Here is a 26,502-nt window from a genome sequence, read left to right on the forward strand (position 1 = left end):
TGTTGCTGTGAACAGTTTCGTGATAGGGTTCTACTTGTCAGAATCGACATCAAACCAACACCGACCATGACAGTTCAATTATACATGCCGACGACGCATGCTGAAGATTAAAAGATAGAGAAAGTATATGAGGATATTGAAAAGGTAGTACAGTACGTAAAGGGAGACGGAAATCTAATAATGATGGGGAAAAGTAGAAGAAAATGTTACAGCAGAATATGGCCTTGGGGCAAGGAACGACACAGCAGAAAGTCTGATTTCTGTAATAAATTTTAGCTAAAAATAACGATTAGTCTCTTCAAGTGTCACAAGAGGAGGAGGTATATTTGGAAAAGGCCAGGTGATACGGGAAGATTTAGATTACATCATCGTCAGAAAGATGATTCAGAAATTAGATGCTGGATTGTAAGGCGTACCCAGGAGCAGATGTCGACTCAGATCACAATATAGTAGTGATGAAGAGTAGTCTGAAGTTTAAGACATTAATCGGGAAGAATCAATACCAAAAGAGGTAGGATACAAAAATAGTAAGGAATGACGAGATATGCTTTAAGTAGTCTAAAACTATAGATACAGCAGTAAAGAATAGCTCAGTATGCAGAACAATTGAAGTATAGACCTCTCTAAGAAGGGCAACTACAGATTTTTTTTTTCGATAGGTACAAAGAAGGTAACTGCGAAGAAACAATGGTTAACAGAAGAAATACCTCAGTTGATCGATGAAAGAAGAAAGTAAAAAAATGGTCATGGAAATTAAGGAATAGAGAAACACGAGTCGCTGAGGAATGATATAAACAGGAAGTGCGGGAAAGCTAATAGAAAATGGCTGCATGAAAAATGTGAAGGAATCGAAAGACAAATGGTTGTTGGATAGACTGACTCAGCATATAGGAAAATCAAAAACATTGATATCCTAAAAGCAGAATATGGAATGAGGGTCGAAGAAAGACGAAAGTAATGAGAAGTAGCATACATGAGAACAGCAACAAATTTAACATCATGATTGATGGTCAGGAAGTAGATGAAGTTAAGTTCTGCTACATAGGCAGCAAAATAGCCAATGACGGAAGGAGCAAGTAGGACATCAAAAACAGACTGGCACTGGCAAAAAGGGCATTCCTGGCCAAGAGAAGCCTACTAGTAGCAAAAATATGCCTTAATATGAGGAAGAAATTCTCGAGTACAGCTTTGTGTGCTAGTGAAGCATGGACTGTGGGGAAAAGTGGAACAAAAGAGAATTGCAACATTTGAGATGTGTTTCTACAGACGAATGTTGAAAATTAGGTGGACTGACGAGGAATGAGGAAGTTCTGCGCAGAATCGGAGAGGAAAGGAATATGTGGAAAACTCAGACAAGGAGTAGGGGCAGGATGATAGTACATCTGTTAATACGTCATGGAATGACTTCCAAGTTACTAGCGGGAGCTGTGGAGGGCGAAAACTGTAGAGATTTGAATAAATGCAGCAAATAATTGATGACGTAGGTTTCAAGTACTGCTCTGAGGTGAAGAGGCTGGCACGTGCGAGGAACTCGTGGCAGGCCGCACCAAACCAGTCAGAAGACTTGTGTCACAAAGAAAAAAAAAGAATTTCTGGACTAGTACTAAAATGAAAGTACAACATTCGAAGGCACAATCTGTAGTACAAATCATGACAAGGTGCTTTCGACTATCGCTGTATTACTCACACTTCTGTACTAACACCCAAATTATGAATATCATTTGCTCACTGGATCCAAAAACTCTAAGAAACTCAATATCAGGTTATCTCTGTACAATCACGTTTAGATAAATTTTTCACGTAGTTCGTCGGGAACGGTAATAGTGCAAATGCGAGAATACCCTCAAACGGTCGGATCAAACAGCGCAAGGTTTCCATGATGTCAATGGCTTTCAAAACTATTCCTGCACGGTGAAAAATCAGTATTACCTCTGGTATTTCTGTTACGATAAGTATCGGAAGAAAACACTTGAGAACAACTACGCACCAGAGTGTTGTATGTACGCTCCTAAATAAAAGATTGTTATTTAGTTTAACAAAACTGCCACGTATTAGGAGCAAAACTCTTAATTATGTGTTATGCGAAAGATGATTAGTTTTTAGCCTAGATTAATGCTTCATATCGTTCTAGATATTTCCGATCAATATACGACCATTTCAATTTGCACAGGGTACTGGCGGAGTACAGACAACTGTTTATCCGTGAGTCCTCGAAGCAGTTGCGTCACTGTTCCACTTGTCACACCCAATTTCAAGAACCACATGTTCACGTACACTGGAAAATTAATATTCCTACTTTGTGGTCCGTTATGTCTGTCAATACAGGATTACTTCTAACCCTGGACATCTTTACGGACCACATATTTCATTTTGGTTTTATGTGAACTATCGTGTTCAACAAAAGGTCGCTGCGCTATTACTATTATAACCTATTGACTATATACTACACATAGGTATAAATGAAAGGTGCTCTGGTCAACAAAGGTCTTACACGCACACTAACAGTGAGGTGGGAAACTTTTAGAGATGGAAAAAGTCATGGCATAGAAAAGGGCAGTGTATTGGCGGAGCTGTCATTTCAGATGATTCAGGTGAATAAGTTTACGATGTGATTATGGCCGCACGACGGTAACTAACAGACTTTGAACGAGGAACTGTAGTTGGAGCTAGACGTATGGCGCATTCTATTTCGGGAATCGTTAGGGAATTCAACATTCCGAGATTCACTGCCGAGAATACCAAATTTCAAGCATTACCTGTCATCACGGACAATGCAGCGGCCGACGGCCTTCATTTAACGACCTACAGCAGGAGCATTTGCGTAGAATTGTTAGTGATCACAGACAAGCAACACTGCAGAAATCAATGGGACATACGATGAACGTATCCGTTAGGACAGTGCGGCGAAATGTGGCGTTCATGGGGTATGGCAGCAGACCGCTGTCGCGAGTGCCTTTAGTGATAGCATGACATCCACTGCAGAGCCTTTCCTGCACTCATGACGATGTCGGTTATCGGTTGGGATCTAGAATGGAGTACCGTTGCCTTAAGAGACTAGTCCTGTTTCAGTCGGTAAGAACTGTTGGTAGGATCTGAGTGTGGGGTTCAGACCCCACGAAGCCTTGGACTCAAGTTGTCAGCAAAGTACTATGCAAGCTGGTGGTGGCTCCAAATGGTGTGGGGTGCGTTTACATGGAACTGACTGGGTTCTCTGGTACAACTGAACCGATCATTGACTGGGCATGGTTTGGTTCGTCTACTTGGAGACCATTTGCAGTCATTCGTGGACTTGTTGTTCCCAAACAACCATGCCATGTCACTGCACCACAATTGATCGTGATTGGTTTGAAGAACATTCTGGGTAATACGAGAGAATGATTTGGCCACCCAGATCACCAGACAGGAATCCCTTTGAACAGTTATGGGACATAATCGAGAGGTCATTTCGTGCCGAAAGCCCTGCACCGGCAGCACTTTCGCAGTTATGGCTCGATATTTCTGCAGGCGGCTACCAACGACTTCTTGAGTCCATGCCACCTAGAGTTGCTCCGCTACACTGGGCAAAAGAGGTCCGTCACTATATTAGGAGGTATCCCATGACTTGTCACCACAGTGTATCTGATACCCTAAAAATGAAATGTCTTGACATTTTAAAGTTGCGTACTCCTGCGGGATATGAACTTTTTTGGGTCATTTCTTACCGACCTAGTTGCACAGGAACTCCTAAGAGGTCTATTCTGCAGTTCCTCTCTCTCGGATCCACAAAATTTGTCCATCGTGCTAAGTGCCAACCGTTTACTACAGGATAAAAGGACTGTTCTAGAGATTTCCACACATTATGGTATTCAGCGATTCGCATCTGTGACGCTCGTATATGTTATCTAATGTTGTCCACCCCTCCTCTAGTGTCTATCTTTTGTTATATTTCTAAAACTACTAAAGAACTTTCTTTGACCATTCTCCTACATAAACGCCCCACCTGCATTAATTTTATGTTCATTATACACTGCCTGACAAAAGAAGCGAAGTATCGAGAAGACATTGTCGAATGTCAATATAATTTCGTGCACGCGCATAACATCGGCTGATATGCAAATACAAGGGTTGGAATTGCAGTAGTGGCAACTATTTATTTACAGCTCGTACGAAATAGATACGTATTTCAAAGTTTTACTGACCTTCAAAGTAGTCACCAGCGTTGTGTATAACCAGTTGACAGCGATGTGGAAATCGTAGGATACTCTTAGCAGTGCCAGTTGTCTTGACAGTTCGAGCGGCGCGATCTATTGCCCGACGAATTTGTAGCAGTTCTGAAGCGAATGCCGTGAAGTGTGTCCTTCAGTTTAGAAATCGATTTGAACTCACGAGGGCTTAAGTCAGGGGAGTGCAGTAGGTGGTATAGCACGTCAGTCAAACAAATCAGTAACGGCTTGCACTGTACGTGCTTGAGAATTGTCCTGCAAAATGATGATCAGGTCCTGCAGAAAGTGTCATCACTTCTGTCTGTAAGCTGGTTGTAGGTTGTGTTCCAAAAATGAACAGCATAGAGAAGTGCGAAGAAGCAATTTTTCCCGTAATTTAACTTTGTTTGCTTGTCTAATCGGAAATGTCATTGATACGCATTTGCACCGCTTGATAACGAGCCACGATGGCAATAACTACTTCTGGAAATATGGAACAGTTTAGTAGCAACCTTTGAAGCTGTAATTTTGGTAGTCATATAATAAATAAAAGATGTGCAGCCGAAATGAAGACAATTGTCAAATATTTCAAATGTGTGTGAATTCCTAAGAGACGAAACTGCTGAGGTCATCGGTCCCTAGGTTTACACACTACTTAAACTGACGTATGCTAAGAATAACACACACATCCATGCCCGAGGGCGGACTCGGACCTCCGGCGGGAGGGGCCGCGCAATGCGTGACATGGCGCCTCAAACCGCGCGGCCACTTTGCGCGGCTAGAAATAGTTCAGACAGCGTCTGTGTTCAGAAGCAACGGTACAGAGCATTTTCGCTCAATAAGCCTTCTACAATCCGCTTATAATCTTGTCGAGACCTCTGAACCTAATGTAATATTCTATAAAAATACTTTGATTTGATTTTTTTTCCCGCTGCACAACAACAATACAGTTCTTTCAGACTGAACGGAAATATAATTAACAAAATAATATGTTTTCATACATTTATCACCTAGCATTAGATTAATTGGCTACTTACAGCAATGGCATCGTTATGCTACCGACAATTAACGTGCGACGGAATCCAAACACCACACTCACCCAGCGGAGCTTTTCTGCCTACTGGCGGTTGCTAAGGCGATGCAGTCCCCGCAGGACTCGGAAGACTACTGGTCGGCCACGGCTGACTCGAAGGTACGCGGCTGCTGCAACCTTCCCCCCAACCCCCCTCCCTACCACTACCCCTACCACCTAACCACACTCCGCGGTCCTCTCGACCTGACTGCCTTCCTCCTACACTCCAGCAACACTCCTTTCTACTAGACTGGCGCCAATATAATTGTAGTGCGTCCCAAAACTACAAACATGCACAGCACACTAACTCATCGTAAAAGACATAGAATTAAAATGGTTTGTGGGTCACTGAATCTGATCTCTGGCGCTGTCGAGCCCTGAACGGAGAGTACCAATTTCGACATGACGCTCTGGATCGCCGTAATGTACGTACGGCAGGACAGCTTTGAGTCACAGAATTGTACACTGTGTTCCAAAAAGAATAATCTTATTTCACAACACTACGTCTACCATGTGGATGAAGACAGAAACTTGGGATGAATTATGAATTTTACTTACGACTACGAAGCTGTTATTTTCAGAAAAACTATCCGCTTATAGAAGGGTGTATCTTCCACAGGAAAGCGGATTTACGATTAAGAACGAAGACTTTCTTTACCGTTCACAAATGTTCAATTAATCGTGCATCTGACGGACGACAAACTCCAGATCATAAAGAACTTTTTATAGAAAATACAGCATTCAAAATTATTTATTGATCGGTTTAGATAGATACAATTGTTATTCAAATCTTCAGAAATGTCTTTGGCTGTACGTCATGTTCCACTCTGAGTTCATTATGCCACGTTAAGATTTTGGTTCAAATGGCTCTGAGCACTATGGGACTCAACTGCTGTGGTCATCAGTCCCCTAGAACTTAGAACTACTTAAACCTAACTAACCTAAGGACATCACACACATCCATGCCCGAGGCAGGATTCGAACCTGCGGCTGTAGCAGTCGCACGGTTCCGGACTGCGCGCCTAGAACCGCGAGACCACCGCGGCCGGCCGTTGAGATTTTAGTGAAGAGTATATTTCACCTTCCACACAGGTTTGTGAAAAAAAATTATGAACAGGTTCGTCACAAGTAAATATACATACATCTAAAACGCACCACGTGGAACTTTACATATATGTATATAGCACTGCTTCGATGCTTTTCAGTTGAAACCCACAATATATAGAAAAAGTGCACATTTGTACTGTTTACATTCACATGACGAGCGAATATTAACATGGAGCCTTCTAACTCGACACATACAATACAACTCGGGTAAGAAGGAGCCAAGAGCCCTTCACTCGTCATGTGAATGTAAACATCGGTATAAATGTGCACTTTTACTATATACTCTGGATTTTAACAAGCATCAGAGGAGTATTAGATATGTAGACCTAAGTTCCATTAAGCTGCCCGTACAAATTCCCTAACTTTCCTCAGCCCAATCTCGCCACTGCCATGAATGATGGTGAAATGATGAGGGAAACACAAACACCCAGTCATCTCGAGGCAGGTGAAAAATCCCTAACCCGCTGGGAATCGGAACCGGGACCCCGTGCTCGTACGGACTATGGAAGATAACGTAGAACCAAAAAAGTTTCTGAATATCTACAGACTTTACTTTTACCTGTCAAAACTGATCGACAACTATTAGGTTTGTACGCAATATTGCCTGTGAAGTATTTCTTTCAAATAAAACTTTTTCCATTCTATTGTGTTAGGACGGTGCAGCAACCGGTTTTGGATTGTTCCAGAATAAAAACAGTCTTGGTTGCAAAGTTGATTAATATCAGTAACGCGTTTCATCATTTTGGTGTATCACCAGATTGTTGGAAAAGCAGCTCCGTATGTAACCAATCCGTCATAAAGCCATAAAAAATGGAAAATGAACACATATCCAGTCAACTTTACGTCCAATTTTCATTTTATCTAGGTTTATGTCGGATGGGTTACGTGTCAAACTACATATGCAACAATCTGATGATGCACCAAAAGGGTGAAACGCGTTATTGACATGAAATAACTTTGCAACTAAGAGTGTTTTTTTGCTGAAGTTCTTAAAATACGTACGGATCACTTCTTCTCGTTATGAGAAACTTCAATCCAGAACGTAGACAAACTCACTCCAGATTTTTGCGAACATGCATACTCTGCCGTTGCTTTGCGACTTCGCAGTTCATGAAAAGTTGTTTTAAGGCGAGGTACACGTACGGGGCCTTCTACAGGCCGCACAGAAATGATGACACGCCATGACATCAGGCGACCTTCAAGGTCAGCTGTGCAGTACGAGATCCTTACGCTCATTCCAGCCGATCTGCCCTTGAGACAGTTCACTGTTAAATGCTTTCAAATGTGAGTACCAATTCGGTGGTTCCCTGCCTATTCAGAAATGAAATTTTTGGTGTATTCTCGCGGCCGTAGTAAAAGCCAGATCTACAACATATCCAGGAGGTAATTCCCATAACTGACTTTGCCCTTAAAAAGGAACAGGCTGTAATTCTGTTCTCGGGAAGCACTGCAAAATCGAACTAGAGAGAGCTATAACAATTGAATATCGTAAGTTTAGAAATACACCGAATTGATGTCGTGTGCTTGTTCTACATCTCTACGCACCTCGTGGAACTTGGCATATCACTCCTTCGATGCTTGTTAGTTGAAACCCACAATATATAGTAAAGGTGCACATTTGCACTGATGTTTACATTCACATGACGAGCGAAGCTTACCTTGGAGCCTTCTCATCTAACTACCTTCACAATTCTCTTTTATTCCAATCTCGTATAGCGCGCGGAAAGAATGAACACCTATATCTTTCCGTACGAGCTCTGATTCCCCTTATTTTATCCAGATGATCGTTCCTCCCTATGTAGGTCGGTGTCAACAAAATTTTTTCGCATTCGGAGGAGAAAGTTGGTTATTGGAATTTCGTGAGAAGATTCCGTCGCAACGAAAAATTCCTTTCTTTCAATGATTTCCAGCCCAAATGCTGTATCATTTCTGGGGTACTCTCTCACATATTTCGCGAAAATACAAAACGTGCTGCCCTTCTCTGAACTCTTTCGATGTACTCCGTCAGTCCTATCTGGTAAGGATCCCACATTGCACAGCAGTATTCTAAAAGAGGACGGACAAGCGTAGTATAGGCAGTCTCCTCAGTAGGTATGTTACATTTTCTAAGTGTCCTGCAAAAAAAAGAAAAAAAAAGTCTTTGGTTATCCTTCCCCCACAACATTTTCTGTGTGTTCCTTCCAATTTAAATTGTTCGTGTTTCTGGAGTGCACAATAGCTTTATTAACGCAGTTCAGATGAATGGCTAACCGTCGGCTACCACGACGGGTAGACCTCTGTGGAGGAGGAGGAGATTAGTGTTTAACGTCCCGTCGACAACGAGGTCATTAGAGACGGAGCGCAAGCTCGGGTGAGGGAAGGATGGGGAAGGAAATCGGCCGTGCCCTTTCAAAGGAACCATCCCGGCATTTGCCTGAAGCGATTTAGGGAAATCACGGAAAACCTAAATCAGGATGGCCGGAGACGGGATTGAACCGTCGTCCTACCGAATGCGAGTCCAGTGTGCTAACCACTGCGCCACCTCGCTCGGTAGACCTCTGTGGACTAGATGCACTATTCCGTTTGTATGCACTCTACGTCTTCAACGATCACAGTGGGGTGAACTACGGGTTTCTCTTAACATAAAGAATCAGTGGTAGTGTTAGTCCTGGACCCTCGACGAAAATCACGCCGCAAAGTTGTAAACCAATTTCACCTGTTGACCCGGAGAATGCACAACACGTTTTGTTGGTGTTAGAAAGCGACTCGATACACATTCCGTAATCAGTGAGCGAGAGGGCAAGATAGCTGGACGAAGGAGACCCCTACCTCCAACCACAACTACATCAGGTGCCAACGTAAAATTTTAGTTTCAATGCGTTAGTCAGAATTTGTCCTAAGTATGTCTCTTCATTCGACTATAAAATATAGTCTTGTGTAAATCAGATGCCTCTATTGAAACACCCTGTATTTATTACCGTCAGCATGAAGTTGGTTTTTGCCCGTATTGGTATGCAGTCATACACCAGAGGGTAAATAAATTGTTTAAAAAAATTTTATCACATGTACATCTGTGAACATAAATTGACTCAGACTGAAGTTGAGCAGGAAATTTTGGAAATTCGTGGTTAGTTCCTATTGGACCAAACTGCTGAGGTCGTAGGTCCCTAGGCTTACACATTACTTAATTGATCTTAAACTAACTTACGCTGAGGACAACACGCACATCCATGCCCGAGGGAGGACTCGAACCTCCGACGGGGCAGCCGCGCGGACCGTGGCAATGCGCATTAGACCGAGAGGCAAGTGGAGCAGTGAGTGAACGAATACGCGTAAGTCTCATGGAACTAAAACGTACCTCAACTGTTAAATAATATCGAAACAATGATAAATAAACGTGGCACGTTCGAAATTGGACATCTTTGTATACCTTCGATATCAAAATCTGCAGCTGGGCCCCATTAAGAGTCCTGTTGCTGCATGCTATGCAATGTAATGTGATTCGATCTTCCTTGGCATGCTATCCCACTCTTTAAATGTGTGGTGTGCATTGCATACATTTGCACTTCCCGCCGCTGGTGCAGAGTTTCCCGGCGGTTTAAGGTGGAGTACTCCACGAAGGTGTACTCACTACAAGAATATCAATGCAAGTGCCCATCTGCACGACCTCTGAAGGCGTGTTAGGGCGAAAGTTCATTAATAGCCAGCAAGCAAGAGCGACTGGGACGAAGATCGCCGTGGAACAGGGCAGCGTGAGTCGCAATAGTAAACGCCGAGCGCCGTCACCTGTACGTGAACATCGCCTACTTGAAAAGTAGACGGTGTCTTCCGCCGATATCCGGAAGAAGACAGCAGCTCACGTCCTTATGGGACGTCGGGCCATACGCGCCGATACAGATGAGACTTGCTGGTGGCAGCTGCAGGTTGAAGTGCAGTGAAGCCGTTATTATTTGTGGCAAGTGAATTACGGTTTGAGTCATCAAGCTTATGACTCATTTGATGCTGCCCGCCAAGAATTCATCGAATAAGCCGACCTTTTCATCTCAGAGCAGCAACTGCACCATACATCCTCAATTATTTGCTGTATGTATTCCAATCTCTGTCTTCCTCTACAGTTTTTGTCCTCTACAGCTCCTTCTAGTACCATGGAAGTTATTCCCTGATGTAACAGATGTCAAATCATCATGTGCCTTCTTCTTCTCAGTCTTCGCCATATACTCCTTTCCTCGCCGATTCTTCGGAGGAACTTCTCATTTCTTACCTCACCAGTCCACCTACTATCCTAAGTTCTTCCGTACGACCATATCGTAAATGCTTCGATTCTCTCCAGTTCTGGTTGTCCCACAGTCCATGTCTTACAAACGTACATTCTCAGAAATTTCCTCCTCACATTAAGGGCTTTGACAGATACTAGTACGCTTCTCTTGGCCAGGAAAGGAATTATTGCCAGTGCTAGTCTCATTTTTACACTACTGGCCATTAAAATTGCCACATCACGAAGATGACGTGCTACAGACGCGAAATTTAACAGACAGGAAGAAGATGTTGTGATATGCAAATGATTAGCTTTTCAGAGCATTTACACAAAGTTGGCGCCGGTGGCAACACCTACAACGTTCTGACATGAGGAAAGTTTCCAACCGATTTCTCATACACAAACAGCAGTTGACCGGCGTTGCCTGGTGAAACGTTGTTGTGATGCCTCGTGTAAGGAGGAGAAATGCGTACCATCACGTTTCCGACTTTGATAAAGGTTGGATTGTAGCCTATCGCGATTGGGGTTTATCGTATCGCGACATTGCTGCTCGCGTTGGTCGGGATCCAATGACTGATAGCAGAATATAGAATCGGTGTGTTCGGGAAGGTAATACGGAACGCCGTGCTGGATCCCAACGGCCTCTTATCACTAGCAGTCGAGATGACAGGCATCTTATCCGCATGGCTGTAACGGATCGTGCAGCCACGTCTCGATCCCTGAGTCAACAGATGGGGACGTTTGCAAGACAACAACCATCTGCACGAACAGTTCTACGACGTTTGCAGCAGCATGGACTATCAGCTCGGAGACAATGGCTGCGGTACCCTTGACGCTGCATCACAGACAGCAGCGCCTGCGATGGTGTACTCAACGACGAACCTGGGTGCACGAATGGCAAAACGTCATTTTTTCGGATGAATCCAGGTTCTGTTTGCATCCGTGTTTGGCGACATCGTGGTGAACGCACATTGGTAGCGTGTATTCGTCATCGCCATACTGGCGTATCACCCGGCGTGATGGAATGGGGTTCCATTGGTTACACGTCTCGGTCACCTCTTGTTCGCACTGACGGCACTTTGAACAGTGGACGTTACATTTCATAAGTGTTACGACCCGTGGCTCTACCCTTCATTCTATAGCTGCCAAACCCTACATTTCAGCAGGGTAATGCACGACAGCATGTAGCAGGTCCTGTACGGGCCTTTCTGGATACAGAAAATGTTCGACTGCTGCCCTGGCCAGCACATTCTCCAGATCTCTCACCAATTGAAAACGTCTGGTCAATGGTGGCCGAGCAACTGGCTCGTCACAATACGCCAGTCACTACTCTTGATGAACTGTGGTATCGTGTTGAAGCTGCATGATCACCTGTACCTGTACACGCCATCAAAGCTCTGTTTGACTCAATGCCCAGGCGTATCGAGGCCGTTATTATGGCGAGACGTGGTTGTTGTGGATACTGATTTCTCAGGATCTATGCACCCAAATTGCGTGAAAATGTAATCACATGTCAGTTCTAGTATAATATATTTGTCCAACGAATACCTGTTTATCATCTGCATTTCTTCATGGTGTAGCAATTTTAATTGCCAGTAGTGTATGTCCCCCGTGCTCCGACCGTCCTGGGTTATTTTGCTGGCTAGGCAGCCGAATTCCTTAATTTCATGTACTTTGTGATCACCAATCTTGATGTTAAGTTTCCCGCTGTTCTCATCTCTGCTGCTTGGTTTCGACCTGTACTCATTAAAATGTTAGTTCTTCTTCACTCTCACTGAGGACAGCAATGTCAGCAGCAAATCATATCGTTGATATCCTTTCACCCTGCATTTTAATTCTACTCTTGAACGACTCTTATTTTCGTCATTGTTTCTTCGATGTATAGCTTGAACAACAGGGGCGAAAGACTACCACCTGCCTTACCTTTTAATCCAAGCAGATCTTTATTGGTCATCCAGTTTTCTTTTTGCCTCTTGGTAATTGGATATGCTGTATATTACCGGTCATTCCCTATAGATTACTCCAATTTTCTCATGATTTCGATCTTGCCAAATTCTTCACTGTCTAACGCTTTTTCTAGATAGATATTATGAACATGTCTTGATATTTCTTCAGTCTTGCTTCCATCAACCGCAACGTTGGAACTGCCTCTCTCGTGCCTTTACTTTCCGTAAAGTCAAACTGATAGTCTTATAACAGAACCCCAAATAACTTTTCCATTCTTCTGTACATTATTCTTTTCAGTATCTAAGATGCATGTGGTGTTGAGTTGCCTGACAATTCTCGCACTTATCCAACTTTGCAGTCTTGGCAGTTGTGTGGCTGATGCTTTTCCGAGAGTCTGGTGCTTTATCACCAGTCTCATGCATTCTAAACACCAACGCGAGTAGTCATTTTGTTGCCAATTTCCAATGAGTTTAGAAATACCGATGGAATGTTACCTATTAAATCTGCCCTATCTGATCCTAAGTCTTTCAAATCTCTGATTCTAATACGGGATCCTGTGTCTCCTCCCTGTCGACTCCTGTTTCTTCTTCTATCACGTCATCAAATAAATCTATCCCCTAGCAGAGGTCTTCAGTGTATTCTTTCTAGATATCCGCTGTATTCTCTGCATTTGAATGTGGAATACCTATTGCATTCTTGAAGTTACTGCCCTTGCATTTGATTCCACAGAAGGTTATTTTCACTTTTCCCTCAGACCGTCATTTCTTTTCCGATTTCTTCGCAATTTTCATGTAGCCAATGCGCCTTGTCTTCTCTGCACCTCCTATTTATTTCATTGCTAAGTGACATTACAAAATTTCCGATTTTACAGCCGTCATACAAATGTAGAAGAAGCTCTTCTTAGAGCAGCTGAGAAGACAGCCTCGGGAAGATGACGTAATGTGGTCTCCGGTACCAATGATAAATTGATTGTTCGGTACGGGTACCGTGTGAAAGACCGCCTACTTTGTGGTCGTCCTTTTGCTTTCGGAAATTGCGTGCCAACGTGATGAAGTTCTCTCATTAATATTAGAAAAACTATGTAGCGAATTTACCTCCCTTTCGTATAAAAGCGCCTCTCAATAGCAGGATATAATTCCATTATTTCTAAAGTAATTAACAGCTTAATAACAAGCAGTTGCTAGGAAAGACAGACGAAGTACATCGGAGAGCTTCGGATCGCGCGTAACTTGGATGGCGGGCGAGTTTGTTCAGCTGTAAGTTCAGAGCTGTGTTCTCTTGAGGACATACATGTCCGTCACAGTTGGCATTCGTTAAGAATTTCATTAGTATTTTCTGGTATTTTGGACATGTACTTTAAAACTAGAATGATAATAACTGCGCCAGCACGTCATTATGGACATGTACTTGAGAACTAGTATGATATTAATTGTGCAAACAAGCCATTATTACGTTTATTTTCTGTGAAAGTGTGAAGAATGAAAATTATTTGTGATTTATTAAGTGGACTGTAAGTGTTTAGTTTCTGCCAATAAAAACCGACTGGCATCCCGTTTGAACAAACCAGTTCAAAATTTAATTACTTTTGCAATACCAGTTTCTCGCTAACAATTTATTACAGTTCAAGACAACTATAGGAGATACCATGGTTGGTGAAAATTATTCAGAACTTCTGCATTACACTCAGGGCAGGGGAAGAAACTAGCCACCTCGCGTGTACTGCAATCTTACAAGGTATCATAGATTTTCTTGAAGCTTTGTGGATCTTTAGTAGGCCATTAAAAGAAAATAATTTGCAAGTAGTAAGATGCCCTACTCTGGCAGTTGCGAGGAATTTACAAGAGAAATTTTACTCCTCTGATACGTGACATATGTATCTGTTCGTAGGTGCCGGAAGTTAGAGTTCATGGTGGTCAAGTGATGAGCTTCGAGTCACATGAGACGAACATGTATGACTCGACGGTTCGACTCCCGCTCAAGTGTAATCATTAATGTATCTTCTTCGTAACTCGTCATATTATTTATATGACTTGAGAGATAATATTATGAAAAAACCACGTGTATTTTTATGAAGATATAATTTATGTTTTCAACGTCTGTATGACAAATATCCTGCATCGTGCGATGTCGAGAGCACATCCGATAAGTTACTGTATATTACTCTTGTTGTCTGGCTCACTGTGACTTACTATATTACTGAATGTGTATAACGTCACATCAGTATTTGTCGAGGTTAGACTTCGGCTTTCCAAGCCTGTCCTAGTCCTTCAAAGTTTACTTACAAATAGAAAACAGTCGAACAACGTATGAAATTCACTGTTGTTGTGGTCTTCAGTCCAGGGACTGGTCTAATGTAGCTCTCCATACTACTCCATCCTGTGCAAGCCTGTTCGTGTCAGAGTAACTACCGCAGCCTACTTCCTTCTGAATCTGCTTAGTGTATTCATCTCTTGGTCTCCCTCTACGATTTTTATCCTCCAAGTTTCCATCCAACACTAAATTGGTGATGCCTTGATGCCTCAGAACATGTCCTATGAACCGGTCCGTTCTTCAGTCAAGCTGTGCCACAAATTCCTCTTCTCCCCAATTTTATTCAGTACCTCCTCATTAGTTAAGTGACCTACCCATATAACCTTCAGCATTCTTCTGAAGCACCACATTTCAAAAGCCTCTATTATCTAAACTATTTATCGTCCACGTTTCACCTCCATACATGACTACACTCCATGAAAAGTGCTTTCAGAAACGACTTCCTCACACTTAAATATATGCTCGATGTTAAGAAATTTCTCTTTTTCAGAAACGTTTTCCTTGCCATAGCTACTCTACATTTTATATGGTCCCTACTTCACCCATCATCAGTTATTTTGCTTCCCAAATAGCAAAGCTCATCTACTACTTTAAGTGTCTCATATCCTAAACTAATTCCTTGAGCTTCACCTGATTTAATTCGACTACATTATATTATTTCCATTTTGCTTCTGTTGATTTTCATCCTGTATCACCCTTTTCAGACACTGTCCATTCTATTCAACTGCTCTTCCAAGACCTTTTCTGTCTCTGACAGAATTACAATGTCATCGGCAAACCTCAAAGTTTTTATTTCTTCTCCATGGATTTTAATTTCTACTCCAAATTATTCTTTTGTTTCCTTTAGTGCTTGCTCAGTGTATACATTCAATAACATCGGGGATAGGCTACAACCATGTCTCACTGCCTTCCTAACCACTGCTTCCCCTTCATGCCCCTCGACTCTTATAACTGCCATCTGATTTTTGTACAAATTTTAAATAGCCTTTCGCTCCATGTATTTGACCCCTGCCACCTTCAGCATTTGAAAGAGAGTATTCCCGTCAACATTGTCAAAAGCTTTCTCCACGTCTACAAATGCTAGAAACGTAGGTTTGTCTTCCCTTAATCAATCTTCTATGATATGTAGTAGGGCCAGTATTGCCTCACATGTTCCTAAATTTCCATGGAATCCAAACTGATCTTCCCCGAGGTCGGCTTCTACCAGCTTTTCCATTCGTCTGTAAAGATCTCGTGTTTGTATTTTGCAGCCCTGACTTGTTAAACTAATAGTTCAGTAATTTTTCACCTGTCAACAGTGCGGCGCGGGGACCTGTTCTTGAAATTTTTGATAGCAATACCTTGCAAAACTCTAGGCAATCTCTTAAGAAACATATTAAGCAATAGGTGGTTTAAAGTACATCAAGAAGAAAAGAGAAGCAGATGGCATGTACTCAATAACGGATTACCTTTGGGCTGTGTTCTTGCTCCAGTGTTATTCAACCTCTACACAGCTGGCCTGCTGAATTTGACCCGAAAATTTCAATATGCAGATGACCTGGCAATCTCACATCACAGTGAAGACCTTTCTGAATGTGAAGGACACCTAACGAACAGCCTTACTAAACTTTATGAGTATTTTGAGACATGGCGACTGAGACCAAATATTTCTAAACCGAGGTAAGCTTGTTCCACCTCTCTAATCTCCTTTCATCAGCAAAGATCAGTCCACAGTTCGACCTTCTAGGCAGTCAGATACAAAGAAAGCCCAAGCCCAGGTAGTACATGGGGAGCAACTGTGTAAGTCCTCCGATGAGCATCCCTTGCACTGGTTTACTTTGCAGCCGAATATTGTGCACCTGTTTGGCTCCGAAGCACCCACGTGGCGAAAGTAGACGTCCAACTGAGTTATGAAAGGAATTGGTGGTACAGTCCGGTTTACACCTATTTGCTGGCTACCAGTGCTTTCAAACATCTGTCCACCAGACCTCCGTCGAAAGATTGCTCTTTACAACCTCTATCAGCAAGTTTCTGAAAACAAGTCGATCCCTCTTCATGACGATTTGCTATCACTGCCAGGAAACGCCTCAAATCAAGAAGACCAGCATATGAAATGGAAGTCCAAATGCTATCCACAGGATTCGACCAGGACGCAGAGTGGAAACGTGAGTGGCAAGCTACAAGAACCCGTAACCACGAACTTGTAGACAATCCAACAGTTCCAGTTCCAGGCTTCCACCAACCAAGGGAGGTGTGGGTGCAGTTAAACAGATATCGGACCGAAGAGGGTAGGTGCAAATACAATATGCACAAGTGTGGCTTTTCAAGTGGCAGTGTGTGTGACTGGTGACACCCAAACAATGAGCCACATTGTGAATGACTCTCCAATCAGACACTTCCCTGGTGCCATTGAGAAGCTCCATCAAGCATCCCACGAGGCACTACTCTGGATCAAGTCCAACATCCGAGTGTAGTCTGAGTCGTTTTAAAACTTGTGTACCACATATAATTTCACATGTTTATTTATATATATATATATTTGTTTTGCTAAATCTGTATTACTGTAATTGATACATATGATAATAATAATAACCTGCTTTCTTTGGGATTGGCATTATTACGTTCTTCCTGAAGTCAGAGTATTTCGCCTGTCTCATACATCTTACTCAACATATGGAAGGCTTTCGTCATAGCTGGCTCTCCCAAGGCTATCAGTAGTTCTAAAGGAATGTTGTCTACTCCCGGGCCCTTGTTTCTACTTACGTCTTTCAGCGCTCTGTCAAATTCTTCACGCAGTATCATACAAATTCACTACTTCATGAAAATACACGTGGGCTTTTTTCCTTTATTACCTCTCAAATGTCAAATAAAATTTTTCTGGCGTAGCCACAAACGCCGGAACGAAGAGGAAGATCACAAGATCAGAGAAGGCGGCGCGGCGACCTCAGTCAATAGCCTGCTGACCAGGACCGCGCCGTGCCAGGAGCGACCTCTGCAACAAGGGAATATAAGGGCCGCTCCCGCCAGCCGCAGCCGCTCGGATAGGCTCTGTAACGGACATTAGTGGACAGCACTCGCAGATCAGTTATTAGTGACGTCTGTCAAACTTGCAGGAACCTGTCTACAGCGAAGACAATTACTGGTTGCATGTTACTTGTGACACCGATGTCACTCGAAAGTCAATTGTTGTTAAATCTGCTTTATAGAAATAAAGCTATTAATGTTATTTGCTTGAATTTTTGTATAGAATTCCGAGAATGCTGGATCGCTTAGGCAGCCTATACGAGACGAGTGGGCGAGATCCAACAACTGGCGACGAGGCTTCAGACCAACTACATTTACATTCACATTTATACTCTGCAAGCCACCCAACGGTGTATGGCGGAGGGCACTTTACGTGCCACTGTCATTACCTCCCTTTCTTGTTCCAGTCGCGTATGGTTCGCGGGAATAAAGACTGCCGGAGAGCCTCCGTACGCGCTAGAATCTCTCTAATTTTACATTCGTGATCTCCTCTGGAGGTGTAAGTAGGGGGAAGCAACATTTTCGATACCTCATCCAGAAACGCACCCTCTCGAAACCTGGACAGCAAGCTACACCCCGATGCAGAGCACCTCTCTTGCAGAGTCTGCCACTTGAATTTGCTAAGCATGTCCGTAACGCTATAAAAGCTTACCAGATAACCCTGTGGCGAAACGCGCCGCTCTTCTTTAAATCTTCTCTATCTCCTCTGTCAACCCGACCTGGTACGGATCCCACACTGATGAGCAATACTCAAGTATAGGTCAAAGGAGTATTTTGTAAGCCACCTCCTTTGCTGATGGACTACATGTTCTAAGGACTCTCCCAATGAATCTCAACCTGGCATCCGCCTTACCAACAATTAATTTTATATGATCATTCCACTTCAAATCGTTTCTTACGCATACTCCCAGATACTTTACAGAAGTAACTGCTACCAGTGTTCGTTCCGCTATCATATAATCATACAATAAAGGATCCTTCTTTCTACGTATTCGCAATACATTACATTTGTCTATGTTAAGGGTCAGCTGCCGACGGCCAAAGAAATTTCTGTGTTTTTTGTGCTGGCACCTTCATTCTCACTTGTCTTTACTTTGCAGGGGCGCTTATTGCTTTAAAAGTTTCTTGTCGTTTTTGCTACTCATTGTCTTCAGGTAGGCGACGCAGAACATTTCTTTGCGTTTGTCACAATTTTTGTCTAATATTTGGCGTCAGTGTCTTCCAACAAGCCCACCAATCCTGTCCCACCCCATACTCAGGCGCCACAGCTGCAGTCGTTAGATGCCACAGAGCTAATGCAGATATTTCAGTTTCAGACACAGCAAATCTCTACCCTGCTCAACATGGTGCAGCAGTTACTGGCCACCGCTGCGTGCCCGACAGAACAAGCACCACATACTTCAGCTGCTATATCACCTTCTCGACAGTTTTGTGAACAAGAAAAGGAATGGCTTGAGTGGTTAATCCAGTTCGAATCGCATCTCATCGCCCACAACGTCTCAATCACTGTGAAACTTCCACAGCCATTATCCATGGTAGGAAGTTCAGTGTTGATATTAATTAAAAAACTTTTACCTAACGCCACTCCGAGTGAACTGTCGTACGACCAAGTAATACAGTCCCTAACTAACTATTATTACCAGTAAGTGAATGTGGTAGCGGCTAGGTATCAGTTCTTTAGTTGCAAAAAAAAAAAAAAAAAAAAAAAAAACCGGTAAGAACAAACATATCGCGAGTCGTTAACAGATTTTGCAGGGTATGACAAGGAAATGTAAATTCAGATGTGCTTGGAGTGCTTTATAGGCAACGGCCTTGCCGCAGTGGATACACCAGTTCCCGTGAGGTCACCGAAGTTATGCGCTGTCGGGCGTGGTTGGCACTTGGATGGGTGACCATCCAGGCCGCCATGCGCTGTTGCCATTTTTCGGGGTGCACTCAGCCTCTTGATGCCAATTGAGGAGCTACTCGACCGAATAGTAGCGGCTTCGGTCAAGTATACCATCATTACGACCAGGAGAGCGGTGTGCTGACCCCACGCCCCTCCTATCCGCATCCTCCACTGAGGATGACACGGCGGTCGGGTGGTCCCTGTAGGCCACTCGTGGCCTGAAGACAGAGTGCTTTTTTTTTTAGTGCTTTATATTCAGATGTTATGTTGCGTGACGAGATCGAAAACAATGTACCTGATATCAAACTCTGAACAGATTTTGAAACAGTCCGATCCATCATTTCAGCAGACAGTGCAAATACTACATCTGTTCGATTCCGGTGCCTTGTCGGCTCATACATTTGCACAGCCAGCTATTTGCCGGGTTGAGTCCCTTAGTGGCGATCGCCCCATTCCGCACCGATGGCTGGCGCTACCCAAGCCGAGTGTACAACCCTCCACGCCGTGTAAGCAGTTCGCTAAACAGGCGGCTACACAGGGGAATAGAATTAAGTCTTACCCTAGGGTTTACTCACGGCACAATCACCAGGACTGCCCCTCCCGACAGGCTCAGTGTTGTTTGTGGTAAGAAAGGGCATCTGAAATCCGTATGTTTGCAATGGAACAAACACGAGAGTTCATCCCACTCACTCAAATCTGCTCACAGTGCATATCTCATGATGCAGTATATTCCAAGTCTGCAAATAGCAAGCGTGCAGTTCCGTCAGTGATATGTCAGTCAAACAAACTTTTTGTCCATTTAGTTATTTCTGGGAAATGTGTGAAATTTCAGGTGGACAGGGTTGCCTCTGTCACATTGCTAAACCGTCACACATCTGAACTGTTAGGCTCCCCACGCCTGTCTAAAACTAGCACGCAACCAATGACTTATAATGGACATGACATTCCCATTCTCTGAACATGTACATTGCCTACCATGTATCGCTAGCATACGCTAAAACTGACTTTTACAGTGCTACAATCACGTGAGTGTGAGAACATATTTGGCCTTGACTCTTTTGGCATTGACATTCAAGACAATGTGTTGTCAGTGTCTGCATTCAATGCAAAAGACAGTGTAGCTAGCTTGCTAAGAGAATTCCCAGAACTCGTTTCTGAAGGTTTAGGCAAAGCTAACAATTTTGTTGCACGTAGTACGCTGAACTACAATGCTCATCCGAAATTTTGCCGAGCCAGAACAGTTCCCATTGCATTACGGGACAAAGTCGTGGCTGAACTTAAAGAATTGCAAGATAACAGAGTTAGTGCGCCAATTTTAGCTAGCCACTGGCCAAGTCCACTGGTTTTGCTCCCCAAGCCTTGAGGTCGCAATCGCCTCTGTGTTGACTAAGTCTACAGTCAACCCACGAACTGTCGTTGATACTTATGCACTGCCACACGCAGAGGATCTCATGGACAAATTAGGCGCTGGACGCTATTTTTCAAAAATTGATTTGCGCGATGCATATCTTCAGATACCACTATATGGAGAATCTGAAATCATATGGGTTGTGAACACTCATTTGGGCTTGTTTAAATATTTGCATTTACCTTTTGGCAGTGCTTCCGCACCCGCCATTTTCCAACGGTATTTGGAACAGCTGACTGCAGAAGTGCCAAACTGTTCAAACTATTTGAACGACATAGTTGCAGCAGATCGTACACCTGACGAACATATTGCAAGTTTACTTGCCTTGTTCCTCGTATTATCTGATGCAGGACTAAAGTGTAGAATGGACAAGTGGGATTTTTTTAAACCTGAATTGCAGTATCTTGTTCATGCCATAAACAGCCAAGGTGTACATCCTCTTCAGACACATTTGTTAGACATACGGTACTTGCCGGTTCCTCTCAATAACACAGAATTGCAGTCACTCTTAGGGAAAATGAGCTATTATACTCTGTTCATACCGAATGCTGGAGAAATCACAACTCCATTCCCATTTGCTGGGACAGATGAGTGCCACGTATGTTTTCAAAAACTTTATTTGCATTGCTCAGTGATCGATGCTTAGTTCTCTTTGATCCTGAAAAACCAGTTGTATTGCAAGCTGACACTTCCTCTTACGGAATCGGTGCAGAGCCTTCGCACAGAATTGGTGATAAAGACTTATCTACTGCTTTCGCATCAAAAATGTTGTCCAAAGCTCAGTTCAACTATTCGCAATCTGAATCTGAGAAAGATGCTTTGGCTATTATGTACGGTGTCACCAAATTCCACCACTATTTGTCTGTAAGAAAATTAGTAACGAGTCACAAGCCTTAGTAGTCCTTGTTTCATCTGACGAAATCTGTTCCATAACTGCCCAAAAATTGCAAAGATGGGGTTTGTTGTTGTCTCAATAGCAGCAAGAGATTGTGTATCGTCCGATAGTTCAATATGTTAATATGGACCCAATTTTCACGTCTTCAGATTGGCATCATATCGACTGACTCTTCTGCTGCATCTTGTCAGATCGATGGTCACTATTCTGAATTACTTAAATTTAAAAAAAAAAAAAAGGCTCTGAGCACTGTGGGACTTAACATCTGTGGTCACCAGTCCCCTAGAACTTAGAACTACTTAAACCTAACTAACCTAAGGACATCACACACATCCATGCCCGAGGCAGGATTCGAACCTGCGACCGTAGCGGTTACGCGGTTCCAGACTGAAGCGCCTAGAACCGCACGGCCACACCGGCCGGCGTAAATCTTTTCCGCTGAATTATAAGAAAGTTGCACAGCCCACGGAAGCTGATTTGGATTTGAATATTTTGCTCAATTACATTCGCTTATCTTGGTCTAGTTCCTTGCATAGCATAAAGAACTATGTAGTAGGCCAATACTCTGCACGTCGGCATAGCCTCGCTGTACAGAAAGATGTGTTTGCTGTTCACAATGATAATGGATAGTCACGTGTGGTGATCCCTGAAGAATTGCGAAAAGAAGTGTTGCAGTTACTTCACCAAAGCCACTGTGGGATTGTTTGTACGAAACAGATAGCGCGTCGACACTGTACTTGGCAGGGTATGGACGCTAAAATAAATGAATATCGGGATTTTAAAGCTTTATAGTATTTATTACATTAAACTTACAGTTATAAATGATATGTCAGTTGAAAGAACAATTTAAACAGTTTTACCAAGAACCTTATAAATGTTCAATGTGAGCACCAATTGTCACACGGCACACATCAAGTCTGCAGCCGAGTTCTTCCCAACCGTTGTTAATTGTGTCTTCAGTGATTGTAGCAAGAGATGCTTCAATCCGGTTTCTTAATTCAGGGAGATCAGCTGGTAACGGAAGCACGTACACAAGATCCTTGATGAAGCCCTAAAGGAAAAAATGGCATGGCGTTAAGTCGGGTGAACGTGGAAGCCATGCAAAGCAAGCCCTGTCATTGGGCCCCTTGTGGCCTATCCAGCGCTTGGGTACAGTGAAGTTCAACCAAGCGTGTACTTCGCTATTCCAGTGAGGTGGCGCGCCATCTTGCTGAAAAATGAAGTTCTCTGGCTCATCTTCTTCCAACTGAGGAAAGATCCATTGCTCTAGTGTATCAAGGTAAGAAGTGCCAGTTGCAGTAGGTTCACCAAAAAAGAAAGAACTCAGCTTTAGACTTGATGAGTTCGTGTGACAGATGGTGCTCACATTGAACATATATAAGGTTCTTGGTAAAACTGTTTGAGTTGCTCTTTCATTTGACATATCATTTTTAACTGTAAGTTTAATGTAATGAATATTGTAAAGCGTTAAAACCGCGATATTCATTTATAATCACTCTGCAGAACAGATGGCGTTACAGTGTCACGCATGTGCGGCAAATCAGTCCGCACCGCCACATAAATTCTCTGATTGGCCTAAGCAGCAATCGGCATGGCAACTTCTGGACATAGACTACGCGGGACCTCTTTGGAGCACTCGTTGGTTGATTGCAGTTGACTCGTATAGCAAGTTTCTTTATCTGTGCCACTGAACTCGACAATGTCGCGTAACACAATTCAGGTGCTGTCATCGATTTTTTGCCTAGAAGGTTTACCTAAGCAATAGTGTCAGACAATGGACCTCAGTTCACGTCAAATGAATTTGCAACATTCTGTGAACGCAATGGCATACAGCATTTAACTAGTGCACAGCTCCACCCACAGTCAAACGGCGAAACAGAACGTTTTGTCAGAACCTTCAAACAGCGAATGGCTGATCTTCGCTCCGCACACACCAGGGATCAAATATGTTTCTCGCTTCGTGTCGTTCGCACCAACGAAATGGACCATGCACGGCGGAATTGTTTCATGGCCGCCGCCATCGCACGCTGAACCACCTGCTCCACCCTCCTCAGCATCCGGAGCCGCAGGAAGGCCGCAAGTATCGCTTCGCACTGCACGATATTGTCTTTTACAGGGTTTTTGGTGGCAGCAGACTGTGGGCAAGATCGTCCGTCGACTTGGTGCTTGCATGTACCTTATTTCAGGTCCGGATGGCTTGCAGCGCCGCCATGAAAATCACCTCTGTCGTTTACACGATGATTTTTCAGTCTCTTCCCCCAGATTCACTGGTCCAGAGGGCGGCTACAGCAACTGCCAGAGGGTGTCGTCGCCACCTTCTTCTTCTAGTTCATGGCAGCAGGAGGTGTACGCGTATCCTTGTGGTCGTTTTTCCGGTGGACGTTTCCGCCAGAGCACAGGCCGGATGGCGTGGTACAGCCGGAAGCTTGATGTCCTCTGCAGCCACAGCTTACGGTCCGACGTTGCGCCCACACTCATGCCTTTCCCCGCCGTGGTGGCATTCCGTACACTAGCGCTGTCCTTCGCTTTGAGAGGGAGGGGGGGGGGGTGAGGAGGAGGAAGGATCTGACGCAATCACAAGCGCCAGAACGAAGAGGTAGAACACAACATCAGAGAAGGCGATGCGGCGACGTCAGCCAATGGCCCGCTGACGAGGACCGCGACGCGCCAGAAGCGACCTGTGCAAGAAGTGAATACGAGGGACACTCCAAAAGAAATGCACACTACATGATTGAAAGTTTTACAGTGTGTAGATACATCCTTTAGGAGCAATATTTTCATTTCTCTACATAATTTCCATCCCTCTCAACTGCCGTACTTCATCTTGGAATCAGCGCCTGTATACCAGCACGGTAAAATTATGGACCAACCTGTTGGAGCCACTGTTTGGCAGCGTGCACAAGGGAGCCATCATCTTCAAACCTTGCTCCACGAAGAGAGTCTTTCAGTTTCCCAAAGAGATGACAGCCACATGGAGCCAGGTCAGGACTGTAAGGTGGGTGTTTAACTGTTGTCCATCCGAGTTTTGTGATCGCTTCCATGGTTCTTTGACTGACATGTAGCCGTGCATTGTCGTGCACAGCAAAACATCCTGCTTTTGCCGATGTGGTCGAACACGACTCAGTCGAGCTTGAAGTTTCTTCAGTGTCGTCACATACGTATCAGAACTGACTGACAACCTCAGTTGCCGACAGGTGTTGTTATACCTTGATGTGGACAGCTGAAAATGTGTGCCCCGACCGGGACTCGAACCCGGGATCTCCTGCTTACAAGGCAGACGCTCTATCCATCTGAGCCACCGAGGAGAAAGATGAATAGCGCGACTTTTTCTTGGGTGAATTTGCACGATGCCATTCCATTGATTGCCTCTTCATCTCTGGTGAAAAATGATGGAGCCATGTTTCATCACCTGTCACAGTTGTTCCAAGTAATTCAGCTCCACCATTCTCGTACTGTTCCAAAAGTTCGCTGCATACCGTTTTTCTTGTTTCTTTGTGAGCCACTGTCAACATCCTGGAAACCCACCTGGCACAAACCTTTAACGCCACCACTTTCGGTACTCTGCAAACACTTCCTTCCCCTATCCCAACGTAGTGTGACAATTCGTTACTGTGATGGGTCTGTCAGCAGTCACCAATTCGTTAACTCTCTGCACATTGTCTGGAGTGTGTGCTGTACGAGGCCTGCCGCGGCGAGGACAGTCCTCAATATTGCCGTGCCCGCTTTCATCACGTAACCTGTTTGCCCACCGACTAACTGTACTGCCATCGACAGCAGCATCTCCATACACATTTTTCAACCTTTTGTAGATTTTTCCCACTGTCTCGTTTTCACAGCACAGGAATTCTATGACAGTACGTTCTTCTGACGAACGTCAAGTGTAGCAGCCATCTTGAAGACGGGAACAGGTTGAACTAAGTTTGAAAACAATCGGGAAGGATGTATCTACACGCTGTTAAACTTTCACACATGCAGAATGAAAACTGTATTTTTACAAAAATAGTGTGCATTTCTTTTGGAGTGACCCTTGTATAAGCGCCGCTGCCGCCAGACTTGCCCGCTCAGATCGGCTCAGTATACGAACATTAGTGGACAGCACTCTGAGATCAGTTATTACTGATGTGTGTCAAACTTGCCGGAACTTCGTCTATAGCGATGAGTATTACTGTTTGCACGTTACTTGTGACACCGATATATATCTAATTTACAGAAATAAAACTACTAATGTTATTTGCTTGAAATGTTGTGTAGCATTTCGACAAGTCTGCGCCCCTTAGGCACTTTATACGAGACGAGTGGGGAGACCCAACATAAATAGTGTGATCAGTGATGAAAATATTTGGATTAAAAAGTAAGCGGTATCGGGATTCGAACAGTCGCCTCATTGATGACGCGCTTGCTACATGCAGATGCTAACAGCTTGACGACAATGACTTGCTACAACAGGCAGCTTCGCA

The 26,502-nt window shown here is 43.8% G+C and overlaps 1 protein-coding gene and 1 non-coding gene across 2 annotated transcripts in view; both read right to left on the minus strand.

The window, feature by feature from the left end:
- The window catches only part of LOC126259704 (alpha-tocopherol transfer protein-like), a 122,738-nt gene extending 117,406 nt beyond the window's left edge, over window positions 1–5,332 (minus strand). The window contains exon 1 of the mRNA XM_049956676.1: window positions 5,281–5,332. The gene's annotated coding sequence lies outside the window, so the exon portion shown is untranslated. The remainder of the gene's footprint in view (window positions 1–5,280) is intronic.
- Window positions 5,333–25,276: 19,944 nt separating this feature from the next.
- Window positions 25,277–25,350, minus strand: Trnat-ugu (transfer RNA threonine (anticodon UGU)). Its single transcript has one exon. It is a non-coding gene; the product is annotated as a tRNA-Thr (tRNA).
- Between the last annotated feature and the right edge of the window lie 1,152 nt (window positions 25,351–26,502).

Source organism: Schistocerca nitens, chromosome 5 (assembly GCF_023898315.1).
Source record: "Schistocerca nitens isolate TAMUIC-IGC-003100 chromosome 5, iqSchNite1.1, whole genome shotgun sequence".
Lineage (NCBI taxonomy): Eukaryota > Metazoa > Arthropoda > Insecta > Orthoptera > Acrididae > Schistocerca > Schistocerca nitens.